Source organism: Pectinophora gossypiella, chromosome 4 (assembly GCF_024362695.1).
Source record: "Pectinophora gossypiella chromosome 4, ilPecGoss1.1, whole genome shotgun sequence".
Lineage (NCBI taxonomy): Eukaryota > Metazoa > Arthropoda > Insecta > Lepidoptera > Gelechiidae > Pectinophora > Pectinophora gossypiella.
In genome coordinates, this window is record NC_065407.1 from 14,704,424 (window position 1) to 14,726,897 (window position 22,474).

Genomic DNA, 22,474 nt, shown 5'->3' on the forward strand with positions numbered 1-22,474 from the left:
TAGATCTGCAGACATAGGTAGATACTTTTTTGTTTCCGATTTATTACAAAATATTCGATAAGATGATTATTAGAAAAACAATTGGATTTCATAACAGTAACAAGTACTTAATCATAAAAATAAACCTTGTAATTAAAATAAAAAAGAAATCAACCTTCAAATGAAACATTATTTACTTAAACTAGTTATTAAACCTTTTTTTTATAAAGTAAAAATAATAAGGTATATTTTTATAATATAAAAAGAATGAATTCTTAAGTATTTTCTTAAATTTCTTAAGTTTTGTGAAATTATGAAAAGCAATCACAAATCATCTAAATAAAATTCCGACTACCCCAAAAGGTATTTGGGTAGGGTAGTTTTATGTTTGATTTCATATAACCGAGGGGTGTTGTAAAGAACCTACTGACATTGCATTTTTAAAGGGCTGTCAGAAGAGACTTAAGACGCTTTAAAACTTCTTGCAAAAATCAGCGATGGCGGCGGTGAGTCAACTAACTTGCACATTTTTAAAAGTACAGAAAATTTTTGGCCAGAAATCTTTCGGCAATTTTCATAGTTATGTCTTTTATAAATATTTCTTTTTATTTTGAGCTCGATAAAAAATCTCGGTCGACCAATAATTTTATTAAGAAAACTGAGTTACATATCTTAATAAGCATTTGTTCATCATCATCAACAGCCAATTAACGTCCCCACTGCTGGGGCACGGGCCTTCCCTATGGATGGATAGGGAGATCGGGCCTTAAACCACCACGGTTTAAGGCCCGATCGGGCCCAGTGTGGATTGGTGGTTATTAACGACTGCTAATGCAGCCGGGACCAACGGCTTAACGTGTCTTCCGAAGCACGGAGGAGCTCGAGATGAAAACTTTTTTGGTGGTCACCCATCCTATGACCGGCCTCTGGGAAAGTTGCTTTACTTCAACAATCGCAGACCGAGCGCGTTTACCGCTGCGCCACCGAGCTCTTCACCCGGGTTATAAGCATTTGTTATTAGGTTCAAATGTTCTGACACTTATTAGTCAGAGTAAATCAGATCACTTACACGCTTTCAAACTACAGTGTCGAAACACATTGATCAAATTCAAATTCAAATTCAAAAATATCTTTATTCAGTAGGTAACATAGTTACACTTTGAATCGTCAATTTTTACATAACGAACGTCTCATCCGCCTAAAACTACTGCAGCTTCTCACAACCTGTATAGCCGGGGAAAAGAAGCTGCAAGAAAAACCTCGGCACAGGGCCCTAGACGTTCTTTTAAAAAAATAAAAATAAACATAAAATATTGATTTACAATTGAGTAATTTAGCTGCCTAATATCAGTTCTCAGACAGTTAATCCCATGCATTCATATCTTCTAAATAATCACTAACTTTATAATAACCTTTTTTGTAAAGTTTTTGTTTAACTACTTTCTTAAAGCAGTTGAAAGGCAAATTCTGAATGTCAATGGGAATCTTATTGTAAAAACGTATACATTGCCCCTTAAAAGATTTAGTAATCTTATGTAATCGACTGACTTGTAAAGCAAGTTTATTTTTATTCCGGGTATTAACAATGTGCCGATCGCTATTTTTTGCAAATAATCCTATATGTTTTTTTACATATATTAAGTTTTCAAAGATATATTGTGATGCCATAGTTAAAATATTAATTTCTTTAAATTTATTTCTAAGTGACATCTTGGGTCCCAATTTGTAAATCGCCCGAATGGCCCGCTTTTGCAGAACAAAAATGCTGTTCACATCTGCAGCATGACCCCACAGCAAAATGCCGTACGACATTAGACTGTGGAAGTAGGCAAAATAAACTAATCGCGCGGTTTCTACATCGGTTATTAAACGAATTAATCTGATCAATATTTAAACACAGGTAAAGTAAAAATATTTAAACACAGGTAAAGTAAAAATATTTAAACACAGGTAAAGTAAAAATCCATGATAGCTTGGTTCGGACAACCCCTGCCTTATATGGTAGTGTCAATGGTTCGAATCCCGAGATTCGAATTCGAAAATTTGGTTCAGCTTTCGATTGATGTACCTCTGCTTACTCCAGTTGGAAATATAGTCGAAAGCACGCCTTTATTTTAGTCATTTTTTGTTAGGTAACTAATTCGAGTTGACAATACGACATAATTAAGATCACGACTAAGTATATTCCTTATTACGCTACATTTTTTTTTTTACCTTTAATGGGTTTGCTCTGGGCCCTAGACTTGTCCGAAGGCATTGACGAGGCCTAAGATGGAGCGAGCTCGCCCAGAAGGTGCTTTTTCACTCTGGCCTTGAAAGCAACCGGGTTATATGCATTTGGCAAAGAATTCCACTCCCTATCAGTGTGTATAATGAAGGACGAAGCGAAGCGCTTTGTGAGAATAGTTGGGATATCCACCAAATAGGGATGGAACCCGGCCGTACGTCTGGAAGTCCGAAGATAAAAGGGGGATGGTGGAATGAGCTCGTGTAGATCGCTACATTCATCCATCGCAAGACAAACTAAGTACTCTCGTTTCACCGAGCTTTCTGTTAGACCAACCGTCGTTAATAATGGTCGAGTCAACTGTGAAAACTACACTTAACATAAATTAATAACTCATAAGTAGGTACTTACTTTTGAAGCCCATAAAACCACCAGTCTGAGTCAAAGTTAAAGCAAAACTAAAGTATCGTAACTTGTTTTCACGTTTCAGTTATCCACCAGTTTATTCTAAACATGTACAGGTCCTAATTCATTTTGTACATGTTAGATATCACTTATTTGTTGTGTTAGTTTAGTTGTTGGTGTAAATTTATTGAGAGGCAAGCTTTTAGTCGCGGTTTTGTCCTCTTTAGTATTATATTCCATGTAAGTAGTTCACAAATCTTTGAACGTACTAGATATTTTTGTAGATATCTACTTAGCTGCACGCGCTAAATGTATGCTTAGTTCCGCTTTTGCTGTCTTCAATATTCAAAGTTATCAATAGATGGCGTTGAATAATTAGAAAAAAAAGTTCCGTGAAAAGTTCCAAACAAGTAAAAACTTTTTTATAATTCATCATCTGTCATTTGACAGGAAATAATACCTGGACAGAGATGACAAATATACAGGGTCAAGCTAAATAAAACTTTAATTTAGCCTTCATTATAAAACCAAATATTTTAAAATAAATTCTCTTCTTCTAATCCTTTTATCCTAATCCTTTTATCCACTGTAGTATGTAGGAGATAGGGCTCGAATAACAGATTTTCACTGATTTCTGTTTGATTTTTGATAAAATAGAATAGATTTTTTTTTTATATAAAAGTACGCCACATACAAAAACAAGACAATAACATCACTTAAAATTTTCACAGAACAATTACAAAAAAACATAGATGATGTGCATTGAAATGATCATAAGGCGATGGTGGATGTTCTGAGATAAAAGGGCCTAACTGAGCACAAGTCTGGCTGCTATTTTAATAATGTCTCTTGACAATAATCGTATTTCCTATTAAGTACAAAGGAATGCTAATTTCCATGTTGTATCAGAATTTGAATTCAGAATTGCTGATTGTTCACGCGGAAATAAAAAAATCAATAATAAAGTACCTAGCTCTGAAGTAAAATTTTTATACATGATATGTAATATAATTCATGAACATGGAAATTAGCATTCGTTTGCATTCGGACTTGGGTTGATTACCGAGGTGACAGGTAGGTATGTCTTGTTATATTCCAGAGTAGTCCTAAGTGTTAAGGATTTAACGTTCTCATTTATTCAATCGTTATATCTACGTTTTACGATTAGGAATGAAAAAGTTGAACAGTGGAATTCATTTGTGTATTTGAGTACTATGTTTACAGGGAATAGGAACCCCGATACAGACCCCGCCGGCGTGGTCGACGATTTCCCTCAATCAGCGCTTATCGCTATCGACCCACTAGGATCGATTAATTCTTTCAAATATTTTTCCTTTCAGACGACCTGATCCGAGGTTCGCGCCCAACTGGGCCTTCAGGCCTGTTGTCTTAAACCGGGTGAGAGCCTTTAGCGCTTCCCATTTGTCCGGCCAAGTAGTTAATGCCATCTGCGGCAAATCTACAATAAGTCACGTCAAAAAAAAAACAGGGAATGGTAAATATGATGAAGATATAGAAAGGAGAGTAAAATTGGGTAATTTAGTGAATGGGCAATGCATGCAGTTGTTAGTAGCCAACACAAACGAAAGCATTCGGATGAAACAATGTCATCTTTATAATGTAACGACACGTGATAAGCTTCTTACCTTGGAATTAACTCGTTTCAAAGTGAAGATAAACGGTAAATATAATTTTCTTATATCAAATCCTGTACTTATCATATGCACAATGTATTAGACCGTTACTGCGAAGTGGTTCTAATGTGATAAAATTTTCCAATTCCCTTCAAACAGATCACGAACTTGGGTTTACTTGGGTCTTCTATTGTATTACTTCAGTGGCTGTAGCATGTCAGGAGGGACGCGATAAATTAGATAAAGTGGAATATAAGTAACATTCGATGTTTGATTTTTTTTTTTTGAAAATTTTTTTTTTTGAGTATATAAAAAAGTAACATTTGTTTTTGGGAATACAGTCGTCTCAATCACAGGTAGGAAGTATAGGTTTTGCTGTCGTCGACATATAGACTAGAATATTGATAGGTTATCGAAACGCAAATACCTACGTCAAAATAAGTTTATTTTTAATGTGACTTATTGTAGATTTGCCGCGGATAGCAGTACTACTGGCTGGACAAATGGGGAGCGCTGGAGGCTCTCACCTAGTACAACAGGTCTGCGAGGCGTCGCGACGTCTGCGCTTGGTTCACGACGTCATCTGAGAGAGTTATATTTGAAAGATTTAATCGACCCAAGCGGGTCGTTAGCGGTAAGCGCTGAATGAAGGAAATCGTCGACCACGCCGGCGGGATAGGTATTAAACTTCTGACAAAATAAAAGTTAAAAAAATTAATTTAGTAATTAAGCAAAGATACATGAAGAGATTTTTTAGACATAAGTTACTGTAGACTTGACGCAAATGGCATTAACTACTCGACTGGAACATTGTAAACGTCTGTTCATAGAAGTCAACCATTGCCATTGGCACTTCACATACGTAATGAAATCCTCTGTCATCCATACCTCCTTCTTACCTTTCACTTATAAATACATACATCATCCATAACAACAAATCCATCATACGACTCACGTGACTTTGTGAAAGGCATGTGCAACCAATTCTTGTAGACCTCTAAAGCCCTTGGCGGACAATTAAAATCATTTAGCGAACTGAGGTCACGCCTGCTGGTCGTGGCTTGATCCTATTTATATTAATTCAACTTTAACTGTAAACATGCACTAAACGAGTGAGCTTAATTTTAAATCGATTCAAGTCACGCGGTTCTTCTATTTGTCAACGAGATTGTCTGTAATGATTCATTCAATACTATAGTAACAATATATCAATGATTCAATGCAGTTGATTCGATTCATGTGATCTGTGTCAATCAATTTAAATGATTAGATAATTAGGCGAGTTCCCAAAACAAAAATATTATGGAATTTGTATGAAAAAGCACAATGTGACGTCATAGAAAACATAAAATTTTAGGCCTCAATTTTTTACCCGGAATGTAATTCATAAAAAGAAATCGAGATTTTTTTTGGAGAAAAGTACATCAGAATAATAATATGATTTTTCAATAAGGCGCTTATGTGGTTTATACAATAGGTAAGGCGACGCTTTGTCCGTAATACTGTGAATTTCTTAAAAAAACACAAAATGTATTTCACGTCGGATAAAAAATTGTTCCTTTTTGGATTGAAATCAGTTTGTCTATTGCGTGCAGTGATAATGCTGTTGGCGGGTATGTTCCCAAAGTGGGAATGTTACCATTGTAAACAATCTTTAATATCTTTAATACTAAGGACAATGGTTGTTTTTCTTTTCCATATTGTTCTTTCTTGTACTCGCCTAAAGGCTAGGTAGTAAAGCTCTTTGTCATTTCTTCTCCTCAGCCATAATACCTTGCGAAATGACGTAAATTCAAAAATGTTACATTGACCTTCAACAAGTTTATCCATGATAATTACGTTGAATAAATGATTCTGATTTCTTTTTAGATAAATTTTAGAAAGAGATATAAGAAGATACCTACTATAAGAAGACGTTGCGCATGCGCAAAATACGCGGACAAACGGGGAGCGTTGAGGGCATCGCACGGATACGACTTCACGAGTAATAATATGTATACACTTTGATACCATGTCACATTCAGTTTTTTGACAAATGAAACCATAAATGACAAAATTATGATAGTGCGACAGGGTCCTAAAGTGGGTAAGTACATGATATTATTACTCATGACTGTATTCTTGCGAAAACTTAGAATAGGCCAGTGTGAGGTTTATAAGTTTACACTTATATACATACATAAACTCACGCCTATTTCCCACCGGGGTAAGCAGAGACTATAGAATTCCATTTGCTTCGATCCTGACACACTTCTCTTGCTTCCTCCACATTCATCAATCGCTTCATACACGCACGCCGGTTCATAATAGATCGTATTAAACCTTTTCTAAGGACATCTCCAATTTGGTCAATGTAAGTCCTTCTCGGTCTTTCTCTGCCAGCCCTACCATCAACTTTCGCTTTATATACCGCTTTTCCGCTTTTTCAAGTTTACACTTCTATAAGTTTAATGACCTATGAGTATCTACGGCTAAGGGCAAAGAGCAATCACAAGATTCTCGCGCACCAATTAGTATGGTGACGCCGTACATATATCGTGTCCCGTGCCTCGTGAGCGATCATGTCATGTGATTGTGATGGAACCACTTAAGCAAATAAATACACGACCACAGTCAATATTTGAACGCATTCACATTATCCATTCAATTTGATTCGATGTTGACTGGGATTAAATTGTGCTTGTTACTTACTGGACTTCTTCTATCCTGTGGGTTGTATGGTGAATTACCAACCTCATCAACTCTGGTGTCAGGGTTATTATTGAACCGCCAAAGGCGCCTGATATGGCTCAACGACTACTTGCTTACATCATCATCATCTTACTTTTTTGGACAATCAAGTGATCAGCCTGTACTGTCCTAACCAAACTAGGGATCACAGAGCGATTTTTGTGATATGTCCCCACCGGGGTCCCCACTGAACTATAATCGTTTTTTTCTTATAGGATGATTCCTTATTATCTTAAGTTATTAAGGATACTTATGTTAAGTATACGCAAAGTGTATGCCTGTATCCTTATTGGGGTAGGCAAAGCCACATATCATCTACAAGATAAACCATAGAGGTGAAGAAAAAAACTGGCTGATCATCATTTTGGAATACTTATTATCATTTACAAAAAAAATGTGGTAAGTAGACCTAAAGGACAATTGTCGGACGATATATGGGGCCGGATATTGGTAGACACATTTGGCTACATACCTTCCGTAAATAAGTACTCAATGGGAACTTTTCACTTTGGCATAGAATAAGGAATAATACGTACGCTACGCTACGTATAGTACGGCAAGTCTCCGCTCCCCACCAGCGTCTGAGCTAGGTTTACCTCACACCCCCTCGAACATAGTTTAGACTAGAATCCTACGGCGTCCGACGCGAGTACGATAATGTCAAGGTGTAGTGCACAGAGTGTCTGTGTAAAACGAGGTTGTTTGTATGAAGTTTCCGGGGTGTGACTTTGGTCTAACAGAAAGCTCGATGAGGCGTGGGTAAGTTGTTTATCATACAATGAATGTACTTATGACTTGGTGCCCGAATCGGGACAGTCAGCTCATGAAAAAGGCTTTGCCACCAACAAAAAGTGATTTTGCCTCGAGGCCTGCTGTCAGATAGATGGTTATTTATTATCCATGTTTTTCGTTTAGAACCTTGCAGGTTGCAGCCAAGTGAAGAATCTCAAGGATAAACCTTACAATGTACAATAGATGTGCGATTTCACCTTCTCAAATTATACCTACGTAAATAAACTAGTAGTTACTCGTGTAAACGTTTCAACCACCAATCAAAATATTGACTCTTTTAAAAAATTATGACATTTTAAAAGCAAGTAAGTACTTACTAAACATGAGTGAATAATAAAAATGAAACTTATTATGGCACGCATTTTATGAAATCATGATTCTTCAATTTATAACATTAATACTTATCGCTAAATAGTTTTTCAAAGTTCATCAAACTAAACACGAAAAAAATAAGTTTAACGCCATCTAGTGTTGTTCTTTAGAACTACGGAGCTTTACTTAACAAGTTAATTTTGTTCGTGGTGGGTTTCAATCTCTACCATCTCTACTATGTTATAAAAGTTCATGTGATTCTCAACAGATGGCGCAAGTGACTTCTTACATTTTATTTTTTGTTACCATGAAATTTAAGATTTTTCAGCACAATTAAGTTAGGAATTCCGATTAGAATGATTTATGGTAACTTATTGCCAGATGTATTCATTTAAAAAAAGTTCATACCTAATCCAACTCCATATCCCGCTTTCACAGGGTCTGCTTACGGTTTCTTACGGGTCTGGTTTTCTACAGAAGCCAATCAGACTGTCTGTCTGACCTTCCACACACACCTCTGGAAGTTCATACCTAAATGTAGAGTTTTAATAACTCCACACCAAGTTACAGATTATAAATATTAGATAGTAAGTGTAAAAACGAATGTTCTAAATAAGCATTTAGGAACAAACATTGGAAGGGAAAACAAACACGTTGAAATCATCGTCCATATTTATTTTGCCAAGCCGCTCGGAAACTGGGAGATACAATGGATGCTTTACTTTGAATGCAGACGAGCGAAGGCAGGTCAGTGAATTTATTAATTTGAAATACTTATTATGAAATAGGTACTGACAATTATTTTACTGATATTTACAAAGTGAATTACCTATGTTATTAATTTGCATGTTATTAAAGTGTAACGGCCTCTGTGGTCTGGGGATCCCGGTGGGGACATATCACAAAAATAACTTTGTGGTCCCTAGTTTGCTTAGGACAATACAGGCTGATCACCTGATTGTCCAAAAAAGTAAGATGATCCGTGCTTCGGAAGGCACGGCCCGGTTAATACTTACTGATGTAAGTGAGTAATCGTTACGTGAGCCATGTCAGGGGCCTTTTCCGGCTGAATAATAACCCTGACACCAGGGTCGATGAGGTTGGTAATTCACCTGCAGTTTTGACTAACACAGTTGGCTCGACCATAATAACGATACGGCTCACCACCTATCACGTTGGTCTAACAGAAAGCTTGGTGAAACGAGAGTACTTAGTTGGTCTTGCGATGAATGGGTGTACCCTAATAGGGAATATACTTAGTCATGATCTTAATTATGTTATCATAACATTATTGCCGTATTCTTATCTTATCTTATCTAGCCTAAAGTGTCCCACTGCTGGGCAAAGGCCTCCCTCCATTTCTTCCAGGACTTTCCCTCCAGTGCTTCCTCCGGCCAGCCTTCCAGGAAAGCATCCAAGTCGTCGCGCCATCTACGCCTCGGTCTGTCACGACTGCGTCTGTCTCTATTCGGAGACCATTCTGTGGTGATCTTAGCCCACAGGTCGTTAGGCATCCGACAGACGTGATCTGCCCAATCCCACTTTAACTTGGCGCCTGCGTAGACCACGTCCGCAATTTGAGTCTTAGAACGCAGCATTGTCGTATTGTCAACGCGAATTAGTTACTTAACAAAAAAATTCTTAAATGGTCGAACCAACTGTTACTGGTGTTATGCAGATGACTAGCTGCGGCATTATTATATTCTGACAAAATTTAAGAAACAATATTACGATTTTTAAACATTGCTGTGAAAGATAACGTTAAACATTAAAACGTTTAATCCACCAAAATTTTATGCCAAACCAACACGCCGCAATACAAAACACAATGTCACCCGAATTACATTTAATGCCAAAAACAATAATTCAAAATTTTCGCTTACACTGTACATTACGCATTTCGTACCTACAAGCGAATTTTTGCCAAAAGTAAAATTTGGCTCACATCCCCACTGACACAATTTTATTGTCCCCACGACAGTAAATATGCGAAATAATTTACACAAAATTGTAGGCTGGAGTAGCAGTGGTACTATTGGTCTGTTTCTCTTGTGACTTTTATGCCAAAAACGTGACTATTCTGTTAAAAGGGTCACTCTACTTATTCAAATCTGTTCTATTTAGTGATCGTGGTTTTACCTTGGTATTCCCACGGTATTCCGTCAATCAGCATACGACCCTACAAATAACGATCGCAGTGTAGTATAAGGCCGATTGGTCTAAACTTCGTCGACAATAATTTTATTTGTAGGGTCGTATGCTGATTGACGGAATACCGTGGAAATACCACGATCACACCATCCATAGAAAAATAAATACCTTATTATTACTGAATAATAAGGTATTTATTTTGTTTGCATAAAAGGCATGATTGACGAATGATTGGTGGATAGATGTAATACGTCTCTTAGAAACATGCAGATTATTTATTTTGGTGAACTAATAATATCGTTGCTTTCATTCAATTAATTTCATTCCAAATATGAATTGAGAACACCTTTTTTACCTGGATTGAAAACAATAATATAATATAAAATGAAAAAGAAATTCTACTTTCAGTTAGAGAAAACTAGATGCAAAAACATTCACATTTCAGAAGAAAGTGGGGGACACCTATAAACTAGGAGTCTGGCGTTGGATAAGGTGTGTATTGTATGAGCTATAAAAAGACAGTAAAGTCACCTTTGCAGCACCTTTCGTATTTCCTTTACATGGCACACACCTTGGGACTTCCGATGTTAGGGAAACATACGTTCTGCTATATAGTTTCGTCACCATACGCTTTTAAATGCGTGTATTTTTTTGTTCTTTGTTCATCTTGTGATGGATGTACCTTTGACTACCCCAATTAGGTTATAGTCGTGAGCTTATGATTATGTTATGTGTTATTTTTGTAATTGAATGAAATGGAAACATTTATTTCAGATATAAGTATTCGTGTACTTTGTTTGTAACAATGACATACATAAACTGCCTATATACGTCCCACTGCTGGGCACAGGCCTCCCCTCAATCAACCGGAGGGGGTATGGAGCATACTCCACCACGCTGCTCCACTGCGGGTTGGTGGCGGTGTTTTTACGGCTAATAGCCGGGACCAACGGCTTAACGTGCCCTCCGAAGCACGGAATCAGCTTACTTTTTCGGACAATCAGGTGATTCAAGCCTGAAAAGTCCTTACCAAACAAAGGACAGTCTCACAAAGTGATTTCGACAATGTCCCCATCGGGAATCGAACCCGGACCTCCAGATCGTGAGCCTAACGCTCTAACCACTAGACCACGGAGGCTGAACAATGACATAGGTACTTGTTTTTGAAGGTTAGTAAGATAAACTTTACCGACCTGAAGAATAAAAAATAAACCAGGGATGAACGTGGGTTTAAGTATTTGACAGCCAAGTAAAATTGAATCCAATTATCATACAATTCGACTGAACTTTTGTTTTGTAAACTGGTTAGTAATCTAATCGATACGTATACCTGTTGCGAACTCTTTAATTGGGCAGCGGTTGGCTGGCCTCCGGTCTGTCATAACTGAGAATATTTGAATCTGGATCCAAGGGTAGTACAGTTATAGTAAAAACTGTCATTGTCTACATTTCAACACATTTCAAGCTCTCTGAGCTTGCAGATTTGAGAGAAATATAACGCTTGGAATTGTGACTAAAACAGGATGAAATTTAAAAACGTTTTAAAAATGAAAACTGTTTCAAGTATTGCTAAAGCCTCGTTCCCACTAGTCAACAATTCGTCCCTGACACCGCATAAGGGCGTATCTCAGTTTTTTGCAAAAATGAGTTATTTATACCATTTTGATCGTCTAAACGAGATCTACAACGTCGCAAAAGGGTGTAGCTCTAAACACAGTATTTAAGAATTTAAGGGAAGGGCTTATCTCAAATCACGAAAAAAAAGAGCAATGCAAAAGGACGTAATTGAAATACGCCATTATGTCGTACTTCTTCAACTTGAGATACGCCCTTACTCAGTGACTTCATTATCGTTTATTTGTTTACTTGCACCCGCATGAAGTAAATATCTTCCGGTGTTATTAACAAAATATATAGATTTTTAAGTGCCTCCAAGTAAAATTTTCCATCGTATGTCCAACTCACAGGTAAGTTGTAAAAATTCAGGTAATCCTTTGACTTCTAATAAAGAAGATAATGAAAATGATTATGACAACATAAACCATCTTTCTGTTTCATTCATTGCACTGTCGACAGCTGAAGTAAAAACCTCAGACAGTATGATGGCAATTGCCAGTTTTATTACTTCCAGCTTAACTAATTTCGACGATGAAGATTTACGTGATTTAAGCAGGCTTGAATCTATAGAAAAAGACACAGCAATGCTTCGTACAGACAACCCAAATTTTTCTAATACCATACAACCAGTCTTAGATATCACAACAGAAAAAAACATGCATGCATGTTTTGGATGCTCCGTTCTTCTCTGCAAAGTGCATTTCGAAGAAGACGATCTACAATGTACAACGCATGGATCCAAAAAATTGCACAACATAGGCTACGGAAACGATGTATATGTACCGCAATCATGGGAAGTCACAGATTGAATGAATGAAGTATTCAGCTCGTATCATCGATGCTCTATCTAGACACGCGGTAGCGTGTCAAGCCAAGTTCAAGAAACAGAACTGGCGAACCACACCGTGTGAACAACCATGAACCATTTGGAGCCACTTTTGACATCCTCATAAATCAAAAACTTTTTCACATAAACGTATCAAATTTGGCTCATATATAGAGACAAGCGAGGTACATATGTGTTCTAAATTTCATAAGCTTATCTCGAAACGGTTATTTAGATATTAATGTCCAAAAATACTCATTTTTATCATTGACTGACTGACCGAGCTATATATTAAAACTCTAACCCAGTTTCAGATGACCAAGAGAGTTAAAATTTGGTATGCAGATAGGTAATTAGATGAATACAAAGGAATACATAAAAAACTGGCAATTTTCTTTTTTTCAAAAACATAAATGTGATATGAGAGCCAAGTTCAATATTATGATAAATGCCTTGGTTGTTGACTTCAACGACAAAAGAAGTGAGATCTAAATGGGTGCCAAGTTCAATGGTCAGTCCTGGAATTTATGTATAAGTAAAAGTATAACATATAATATCTACTTATAACATAAGATAATGTATTGTAGCTAAGGTCTGTCTGAAATTTTGATCTCTAGTTTTAAGAATATTTTGTTTCTTAATTGCACAGATCTTAGATCTTTATTGTTTTTTTTTTTGTACACGATATTACACATGAAAGTACATTTAAACACACACACACACACACACGCAATCGCTTTTATATACAAACAAACACATACATACATACAAACGCGTACACACACACACACGCACGTTTTAACTTCTTATGTTCCTACGTTCCGTATTTTTGAAGTGTTTTTAAATGATGACAAATTGTGTTTTCGATATCAAACATAAATAATTTGCCGTTCGTAATGAATTTGTTTTATTTAAAATATAGGATAATTAGTAACACTTTCCACTTGCACCCATATTCAACTCTCCATACCTATTAAGAGAGGCGCCACAAAGGGGCGTTAGTGACTTTCAGGCCTTTTTTTCAGGAAACCATGCATTTTCCGGAAGTGTAAGAACTATAAATCTATGCCTTAATTCAACCTTTATCCACCTTATAAATTTCATGACTGTATCTATATTACTTTAGATTTTATGAACTGAAAACCTGAGGAACTCGGAGAAAAAAACAGTTTTTACGCTCTCCTGAAAAGTTAGGAAAACTGAGATACGCCCTTATGCTTTGTCAGGGACGAATTATGTCGCCAAGCGACGTGTGTCACTGGATTACGATGTATACAGTGAAACATGGAGCTCGGCGACATAAAGTCTGGCGACATGTCTACTTAACATAACATAACAAATAATTTCTTGCACAAACAGGAAATATGAAATACAAAACAAAAGAGAAATAGATACAGTAGATATAATAATAAAAAAAAAAAATTGTAATACGGTTGCCTTGTTAGCGTCCAACAACGCCCTTCAATACAATTAACAACTCTTAACTGCACATGAAACATAATATAAGCTTACGATTGTATCCCAATAGGGGTAGTCAGAGGTACATCCATCGCAAGATGAACTGTATCCTTGCCTCACCGAGCTTTCTGTTAGACCAACGTGATAGGTAGTCAGCCAACTACCGACGACCCGATTACTTGCCGACGAACCGATTACTCTAGCCATAGAGGCAATATTTCATTGAATCGAGATCGTCGTTATTCAATGCCTAGCGAGGACCGTAATTCCTATCCCATATTAAAAATATATTCTTTAAAGTTCTTCAACCACAATCTTTTAAAACTCTATCCTCGTCATTTTGATCTTCAATAACAAACTATGAATAATAATAATAATGATAATTATGAACAATAACGTCCAAAAATCGTCATTTTTACATAAATAAAAAACAGACATTTCTATAATTATTTCGAGGAAGTATATAGAAATACCTACGTGTGGGTGTAACACAATTTAGTTAAAAAGTTTCATTTATTTTATAATTTTTATGAAGTTAATATAGTAATTATTATAACAAACGATAAATTGCGATAAGACTGGCATGATATGAACCATGAAAGGTACATTAAAATTGATGAAAATGATTAGGCAAAGACTAATCCATAACGTTGATGTGGCCTTAACGACTAAATATTATAATGCCTAATTACAGCTTCAAAGTAATTTCGGTGTGATCTATTAAAACTATCGTGTGTTCAGCGATTCGTTAGTGTATTGTTTTTCTGTGGTTTCGGAGTTTGGAGCTGGAAAGTGCGACAGTATACGACAAACTTACAGTTTTATAACCGGTGCCTTATCCCTATTGGTATCTTACTATCTTTATTAAAATATTTATTCATCGTTTTTGTAGCAGCTTTTAAAGGAGTTGTAGATGTTGTTGTAAGGCCGTGGACACATGTCTTGGTTAATGCGTTAGTTAATTTTCCACTAATTTGTCTTTGCCTGTCCTAGAAGTGAATGGCGGGTGACGGCTATCGTTGGGTACCAGCAATAATAACCCAGAAGAACACACACACACACACACTTGCGTATCTCGAAGTTTCCTGTCAGTTTTTCCCTTATTTAATTTCTTCCTTTATTTCTGTTTTTTTTATATATATATTTGGATTATATAATTATAAATTTCTCTAATATTTGTAGCTACTTAGTGACACATTAGAATATATTAAATAATTACCAAGGGTTGGGGCCTGGTGACCTGTAGTACAAGGGAAATCATTTTACAATCACCAGCTCCCTTAAAATACACTTGCATCACAATGTTAGCCTACTAAGAAAAAAAATTGTTTTCTTTTGTTTTTTAAGTGGAGAAATAAACATTTTTATTATTATTATTATTTATTATGTCTGCGGCGCGGCACCGGCCGCCGTGGAACGGCACGGCGCCGCCACGGGCAGAAGTTGAGGCACCAGCGGCACTGGTGCTGCACGACTGGCATTTTAGCTGAGGGTTATTCTTCTTCTTCTATCGTGTGGGTGGATATATCCTTAAAGGGCACAAATCCTGGACACCGCGTGATATCAATAGGGTAGGTTCCAACTAGTCAAATCAGTTACTTTTTACTAAACGGCGAAACACGATATCACCATGGAACTTCACTTACTACACTTCCCTTACTTTACTTCGTTCTTTATGGAATTCTGTAGACTCTGCTTACCTCGGTGACAAATAGGCGTGAGTTTATATTAGTATGTACTACGGAACTTGTGTAAAAAACCAAGCTGTGACGTCGTAGAAAAACGTGATAAAATGTCGAACTTATTAATAGGTTTTTCTTTTGGTTAAAATTCATGAATAAGTTAAATAGAAAAAAGAAAATGGTTTTTGTCAGTTTCAGATCTGTCTTTATTCAGTAATCAGAATTTCATAATTTATCTTGCATCTAGTACACGAGGCAGTTATCCATGATCATAACATGAATAAAGTCGAATTCACTGGTTTAAAGCCCAAGCCGGAATTCAAACTCACACTACAAACTTCAGTAACAAAATATTCTAGTTAAAAACATTTCCATCACGACCGTTCCATCGACCAATTTCCGTACAGTAAACACCATATAACCGGACCATTTTTTTTAAAAACAAATTTCTGCCCCAACCCTTTAGTAAATGGGCCTCTAGCGGAGGAATTGCGTCGATACTTTAGCAGGATCATCGGAGAGTGGTCCCTTGCGATAGACGATAAATTATGACTCCGGCTAGCAGCATTCATATACGACATTAATCTGGTCACTACTTAGATAAGTCGAGGATACTCTGTCTGAACAGAGATTTATAAGTATAACATTTATAACTAATACTTTCAGCTTTGTTGAAGTTTATTTTCTATATATTTTGCAGGGATGGGATTCAGGAGAATTTATTTCTGACTTTTCTGATTTTCGAATAATAAGTACTTACTTGTTCACGCGTGCATATCATACAGATTTTCTTTTTGTTTTGGTTTTCCTCGAAGAGCAAGGCAAAGGGAACTATGACCATACAGCCAAGTCTTATGTATTTTTTCTTGATCATGATTAATGAAATGATGTAAGGTGATGACGATGAATGATGAAACCTAAGCCCCCACCCTCGGAGCTGCCTCCTACTCCAAAGCCCAAACGAATTAACTCAGAAGTCCGCATAAACTTTCGAGTTATGATTTTTTTCTCGTGTCTTATGTAGATTTGCCGCAGATGATATTAAATACTTGGCCGGACAAATGGGAAGGCTCTCACCTGGTACAACGTTTAAAACAACAGGCCTGAGGGTGCCCAGTTAGGCGCGAACCTCGGCTCAGGACGTCGTCTGAGAGGAAAAATATTTGAAAGAATTAATCGACCCTTGCGGGTCGATAGCTATAAGCGCTGATTGAGGGAAATCGTCGACCACGTCGGCGGGGTCGGTATCGGGGTCCTGAAGTGTTTGGTGTCGCGAGCTGATTGGCTGCCTGTATGGCTAGAGTAATCGGGTCGTCGGGAAAGTAAGAAACCTATACCTTATATGTAGTAAAAACTAAACTACTCGTGGAAATAAAACGCTAGTATACTTCAGAATTTCTAACCCATATAACTCTCCAACTCGGAATTGAAGAAAGTTTGGAGTCTCTTCTCATAAATTGAAACACAAAGTCCCATATTCGTAAAAGTTTTGCAAAATCTTGTTCATCCATCGCCATGTGTATCGGGGTCAATAGGAAATGAGTCCTCTCGTTGCCAAACCTGGCTAGATGCGTTCGGACCACAGATTACTTCATCTAGACATGCGAGTCTTTAGGACGATACAAAATCTTTTATTCTTTCTACTGTCGTGAGGGTCGTGAGGTGGGTTATCAACTTTCATCAATTTGCTTTTGGACAATTGGATGATCCGTATGTAATGCCCTAACATACAAACTTCGAACCTGGCACACTTTTCTTGCTTCCTCCACATTTATCAATACACGCACGCAGGTTCAGAGTGGGTAATTTATCAACTTACCATATTTACATTTATTGTAATACATTTATTTTATTATTTTGTCAACATAATAGTAATAATTGCAAACAATAATTTATTTGAAAGCGCAAAAAACTAATTGGGTTAATGCGTTGATAAATTATTATTTCCAAACTTATTAATTTATTATTAATAAAAGTATTAACGGCCTCCGTAGTCCACTGGTTGAGCGTTGGGCTCACGATCCGAAGGTCCTGGGTTCGATTCCCGGTGGGGACATATCACAAAAATTACTATGTGGTCCCTAGTTCGGTTAGGACATTACAGACTGATCACCTGATTGTCCGAAAGTAAGACGATCCGTGCTTCGGAAGACACGTTAAGCCGTTGGTCCCGGTTACTACTTACTGATGTAAGTACGTAGTCGTTATATGAGTCATGTCAGGGGTCTTTGGCGGCTCAATAGTAACCCTGACACCAGGGTTGATGAGGTTGGTAATTCACCTCACAACCCACACGATAGGAGAAGAATAAAAGTATTAGGCTATACAACTATTATATCGGTAACAGTCTGTGGTTTGGATCTAGCTCAAGTGGCGACACAAGCACTCGTCGAATGAAATACTGCGTGTGGAATGAATCGCAAAATTTCACTAAAAATCTGCTAAAAGCTTTAGTTTGGAACTGGTGGTGACAGTATGTCTCGATTGCATGTCTAAAGTAAAAAAAATAAGTTTAAAACTAAAACCCTACTCCGGAAAAAAACACGTTCTAAAAAGTATGCAACTAGAAAATAGGTACAGTCGTGAGCAATATCATACACCCACTTTACAACCTTGTCATACTTATCGAACACACATGTCATACATAAGGTCATGTCTACCAATTGGGGCAGTCAGAGGTAGAAGTCCACTGCAAGATGAACTAAGTATCCGCAGCTCATCTAACTTCCTGTTAGACAAACGTGATAGGTGGTGAAACGTATTGCCGTCTATAATGGTCGAGCCAACTGTGTGTGTGTATGTTGTGTATTAATCACTCAATATTTTTTTATTGCACAAAAACATAAACACAGCATATGTATTGACGAATAAAAACAAGCACAAGCATGTATTTATCTATCTATCAAAGCGTAACACAACAAGCAACCATTTATTTCAACAATTGCCAGTTAAATTAGAGCATTGTTGTACCAAAAATACGACCTGTTATCAGCTATCATAACAGTCACATTTAAGAACCTATAAAATATCGCAACCGTAACTGCATAAAGCTATGTTTACCGTAGCTGTTTAAAGGTGAGCATTCACCGAACCGTGCCGGACCCGTGGTAGCCCAGTTGGTAAACGCTTGCCTCTCACTTTGAAGTCGTTGGTTCGAATCCAGCACAGGCCTAAACCAATGATTGTCGTATTTATTTTCGAATTCATGTTTGGATCATAAATGATTATCACGTGCTCAGCGGTAAAGGAAACATCGTGATGAAACAAATATTTCTGATAAATGCATTTTCGAATGTGCCTAACCTGTATTGGACTGTTTTTCCCATCGCTGGTTGGGAGGTAGACAGGCAGTCGCTTCTGTAAAAACCGGACCTGTCAAATCTTCAGGTTAGGTAAGCGGACTCTATGAAAAACAGGATGAAGATTTAGTTGTAACAGAAAATCAAGCATTCGCCCTTTTAAAATTGTTGGACAGAACAAAGCTTAGAGCCAAACATCAAGAGACAAAAATCTTGCCTCGGTGCGGTTTCAAACACTGTCGCTTTCTGGACTGGAACGCTCTGGTCATCGTCTACCAAACATTGTTTTCAGCATAAGAAGTTATATCGCATAAACCTCAAAACATTTTGTTTCGAAACAAGGGTTAAGCAATTAGGGGTCTTACAGCGCTATAAAAAATAATAGCTAATAAAATTTTGTGTCTTTATTAACTTTACATAAGCTAGAATGTACTTACTGTTATTTTGTAGCATTTAAAATGCTATGACATACTTAGAACACGACCTAAACTTAATGTCATGAATACCTCTACCTACCTTATTATTTTTGCTTGTGGTAGATTTGCGTCGGATTGCATATGAGCAGAAATAACAAGAATTGCAGCCACGCAGAGTATTATGAAGTTGTAAAAATCATCATCAGCCCAATAACGTCCCCACTGCTGGGGCACGGGCCTTCCCTATGGATGGATAGGGAGATCGGGCATTAAACCACTACGCGGGCCCAGTGTGGATTGGTGGTTATTAATGACTGCTAATGCAGCCGGGACCAACGGCTTAACGTGCCTTCTGAAGCACGGAGGAGCTCGAGATGAAAACTTTTTTTTGTGGTCACCCATCCTATGACCGGCCTTTGCGAAAGTTGCTTAACTTCAACAATCGCAGACCGAGCGCGTTTACTGCTGCGCCATCGAGCTCCTCGGTGCTCGGCCAATGTGTATAGTAGGTATATTATCACCCACTCCTCGCCAGCCATGATGAAGTTCCATGTAAAAGAGGGCAAGCCTATTGCCATAAACCGGGTAAAATTCTTGGAAGTTACGTGATACCAATTATCTGCGATCCAAACACGAATTAAAACTTATTATATCGAAGTAAGATTTATTTTCCTATAATTTTATACGAAATGGCTAATAACAGAGTGTTTCATTGTACCTCTACTTACAGGAGTGTACCTATACTTACATTAGTATACCTATACTTACAATAATGTACCTACACTTACATTAGTGTACCTACACTTACAGTAGTGAACTGTTATTAGCCATTCACATACGATTATTATTGAATAATAAAACATAGTTCTAATTTCAAAGTGAATTTGAATTCATGTTTAGATCACCATATTTACAAATAAAATGCCTATTTGAATTTAAAAGAAAAATCTTCGCTCAACTATTAATATAAAACACAGCAACGACAAAAAACTTATGAATTAATGCGACAATCCTGCTCTAAACTTCAATGCAGTTCCACAATAATCCCGCTAGGAATGCGATTAAACTTCAACAAAAGCCATTTGTCCAGTCTATGAAGAGACCGTAAAACTAAAAGGAAGTACCGAGTAAATTAGAATGGGACGCTTAACCCTATCGCTTCTTTGCAGCGGGTAGCTCTCAGTTGACTCAATTAATTGTACTGTTACATCTAAAAATCGGTTAAAAATGTGTTAAGATAAAGATACTTCAAAACAACGTCGCATTTACGTTTTGTCGAATTATAACTTACAAGCGACCTGCCCCGGCTTCGCTCGGGTGCAATGCTGAGGAAAAAATGAAATTATTTACGACATAATTTATTAAAAACCTCAAAAATGACAGTATTTCTCCACTATTTAATGGATGTTATTATATATATAACTTTTCTCTTGAATCACTCTATCTATTAAAAAAACGCATCAAAATCCGTTGCGTAGTTTTAAAGATTTAAGCGTAAGCGACTTTGTTTTATACTATGTAGTGATGCTACTATTTAATAATCAGTCAGGACCCTTAAGGTGTCCTCCGAAGAAAGAAATCATCTGACTTTCGGACAAAGAGGTTTTCAACGTGTAATATCCAAACTAAATAACAGCCAATAAGAGAGAAAGCCACAAAGTGTTTCTATTTGACATGTCCTAAACGGAATCTTAATCCTGAACCTCTAAAGTAAGCTCTCTAATTTATTTAACGATAAATACGATAAAAATCATCAAAAATAAGCACAAATCATTGCTAATAAAAATTAAGTAGTACAAAGTTAGAACAACCCTACCGTGAAGGTGTTAAATCAGCCCTATTCAATTATTTTGAAATTAATTGGTCTCCATCAACTACCCAATTAGTCGAGTTTTAGGGGCAACATTAAATAGATTGGATCTATTTGTTGCAAGACTAAGAATCTCATTGCAAACTTGTGAAATTAAGTCCTCGCCATTTTGTTTTGTTGTCGTGAAAAATGACTTTCTAAGGAAGACTGATGTGATTATTTCATTGTTGGTTTAATCCGGAAGAAAATGTAATGCGCATCTGTAAGCTCAAGACGAATAAGTTCCGTGGTGTATGAAATAACTGCGTAGCACATGCTCGCCATGAATATGAAGGTACACAGTATAGGCCCCAATTCCTGCAGACACCTGCTAATTTTTCTTTAAGTTATAGTACGGAAAGGAAAGAACGGATGTTTCACAGCTCTTATTTTTAGGAAGAATGAGTAAATGAATAAATAACCCGGGCGAATCAAAAAGGTATTTCGCTGGTATGCAAACCGTTTGACATGTTCTGTCAACTTAATTCTGTCGGGTTATTAGCCAATGCAAAATTCTTATACGGTTGTTTTAGATTTGTGCTTAAAATTGACGTGTGTTCCATAAATTTTATGTTTGTCGATTACCCGTCCCTTTCCTTTTCGGTGGATAAGAAAATGACAGATATAACTTAAAATAAAATTAGATGGTGTTTACAGGAATTAGCACCAGTGAAGTATGCGACACATAGTACACGCGCACGCCATGAATATAACTGTACAAAGGTACACACATCGTGACGCATGCGTCGCATGGTGTACGGAGCACATGCTTCGCAATGTTTTACTTTCCTTCTCCTCGGCCTCCGTGGTCCAGTAGTTGAGCGTTGTGCTCACGATCTGTAGGTCCCGGGTTCGAATCCCGGTGGGGACAAATCACAAAAAACCCTTTGTGATCCCTAGTTTGGTTAGGACATTACAGACTGATCACCCGATGATCCAAAAGTAAGATGATCCGTGCTTCGGAAGGCACGTTAAGCCGTTGGTCCCGGCTACTAATTACTGATGTAAGTAAGTAGTCGTTACATGAGTCATGTCAGGGGCATATGGCGGCTCAATAATAACCCTGACACCAGGGTTGTTGGGGTTGGTAATCCACC